This window comes from Acipenser ruthenus, unplaced genomic scaffold, assembly GCF_902713425.1.
Source record: "Acipenser ruthenus unplaced genomic scaffold, fAciRut3.2 maternal haplotype, whole genome shotgun sequence".
NCBI classification, from domain to species: domain Eukaryota; kingdom Metazoa; phylum Chordata; class Actinopteri; order Acipenseriformes; family Acipenseridae; genus Acipenser; species Acipenser ruthenus.
This window is the reverse complement of record NW_026707310.1, coordinates 22,501-25,000: the sequence shown is the minus strand read 5'-3', so window position 1 is coordinate 25,000 and position 2,500 is coordinate 22,501.

The window sequence follows — 2,500 nt, the reverse complement described above, 5'->3', positions numbered from 1 at the left end:
GGCAGAAGTAGCTGACATGACCATGGGCAGAAGTAGCTGACATGACCATAGGCACAGTTAGCTGACATGACCATAGGCAGAAGTAGCTGACATGACCATAGGCAGAAGTAGCTGACATGACCATAGGCAGAAGTAGCTGACATGACCATGGGCAGAAGTAGCTGACATGACCATAGGCACAGTTAGCTGACATGACCATAGGCACAGTTAGCTGACATGACCATAGGCGGAGTTAGCTGACATGACCATAGGCACAGTTAGCTGACATGACCATAGGCACAGTTAGCTGACATGACCATAGGCAGAAGTAGCTGACATGACCATAGGCAGAAGTAGCTGACATGACCATGGGCAGAAGTAGCTGACATGACCATAGGCGGAGTTAGCTGACATGACCATAGGCACAGTTAGCTGACATGACCATAGGCACAGTTAGCTGACATGACCATAGGCGGAGTTAGCTGACATGACCAGAGGCGGAATTAGCTAATATGACCATAGGCGGAATTAGCTGACATGACCAGAGGCAGAATTAGCCTACATGACCATGGGCAGAAGTAGCTGACATGACCAGAGCTCCAATTAAAAGTTACCTTCTTCTGAAGGGACAGATTTGCTATGTGTTACGGAGCGAGAGTTCCAGGAGGTCCCTGTGAACTCGTGGCTTCCTCCCTTAATGCAACTAGATGGCAGATACACTGGGGAGGTAGGTGCATATTACTAGGGGCACGGCATTTTCGATCAAAAAAATATTTCTAAGTCAGGACGGAGGTTCATTCTAAGGGCACGAGCGACCGATCTAAGCCGTGTGGGAGGCCCTGCACCCCGGTCAGGGTCCCCCTTCACCCCCTGGCGACATCCTCCCTTGGAAGTCTGCCCGGTGGCCCCCTCCCGCGCCCGGCGCCGGTTCAGGCCGGGCTGGAGGCCCCGTTCCTCGGGCTCAGGACCGGGCTAAGCCCCCTTAAGGACCTGGCCAAGCTCTGGTCACGTTGCGGGAAGGGGGGGGGGGTTGACCTCCCGTGCCCGGGCGCCCGTTCATGCGGGCCTGGAGGCTCCCATTTCCGGCTCGAGAACTGGGGTTTGCGCCCTTGGCTCCTCCGTGCGTTCCCTTTCAGTCTCTGGTCATGTCTACCTTCTCCGGAGGTGATTTGGGAGCCATGGTCATGTTGAGGGGAATTTTCGGAGGGAAATCCCTATCTTTAACATTATATGACCAGAGTCCGGACTTTTTCGGCTCCGTCAGAATCAAAGTTTTCAAAAAAACATGGTCATGTTCCCTATCTTTAACATTAGATGACCATGGCCACCTCGGGGCCGTTTGTGGAAGTCTGCCGAGGGCGGAGGCGAAACGGGGCTGCGGGGCGGCGGCGACTCCTGTTCCCAAGGACCCGGGACCTCCCTCCCTTCAGGGTCCCGCGGTCAAGGTACAACGGGGGGGTCCGCGGAGATTTCCGTCGACAGGGTTTTTTGATCAAAATGGTTTGACTAAGTCAGGACCCGAGGTGTCAGAATGCATGTGAAGGACCCGTTTGGAGCCGTCCTTTGGAGTCTGTGGCTGGGCAGGAGTTGACGGGATTCCTCCTTGTCTTCCCGGATGGTCTCTCTCTGTTGTGGGCAAAGGGTCCTTCACGAAATCCATACGCACGCGCGCGCATTATAGACCCAAGTCTTACCGTGCTTGATCTGAGGAACCCTGCCCGACCCACCCTACCGTGGACTGGGGTGAGCGGAGCCGAGTTTGGTCGCCACACCATCGCTCTCTCCGGATGGGAGTCCAAGGATCGGGCCGAACGCTTGAGACTTCACGGTGTTGTACGCTGAAGCCCGGGGATTGAGGTTCTATTTCTGGGCAGGATGTGAGCGCGCCTCGCACGTGTCCATTGAGAGGGGCGGTTCTCGTGCCGGTTTAGGAGCCAGGAGCCAGGTCGGGATGATTTCCATTGCGGTTAAGTCGCCTTGCCTGAGTTCCTTCCCCCCGATCCGCGCGTGTCCCGTCCCCCTCCCCCCGGGCGATGTCGATGCTGGTCGGTTGAGCTGTCGGGCCGGTTCCGGAGGCCTCGTGCCCGGGCAGGAGCCGTGTTGGGGGAGGATTTCCCGTGCGGTTAAGTCGCCCCTGCCTGCGTTCCTTCCCGGGGCGGAGGTTTTCCCACACGATTGGCTTTTACGTTCCGACTAGGGAGGGCCCCTGCGGGCCGGTGTCGCGCCGGTGTTCAGGCACGGCGGTTCCTCCCGAAACCCTACGGTCGGACGCCGTCGAGAGAGGGTTTCCCTTCCTTCCTTCCTTCCTTCCCAGGGAGGAGAGAGAGAGGGGGGGACGCCGACCCTTCCGAGCGAGGTCGAGAAGCCCGGGAGCCCTTCCATCGAGTGGTCTGGCTCGAGCCTGGGGAGGACCGGCGGGTTTAGCCCCCCGCCGCGTGCGTCTTTTCCCCGGAGCTGAAATGCATTCCTCTGGCTGACCTGCGGTCCCCCGTACCGCGTAGCTTCGTGACGGTTCCGTTCC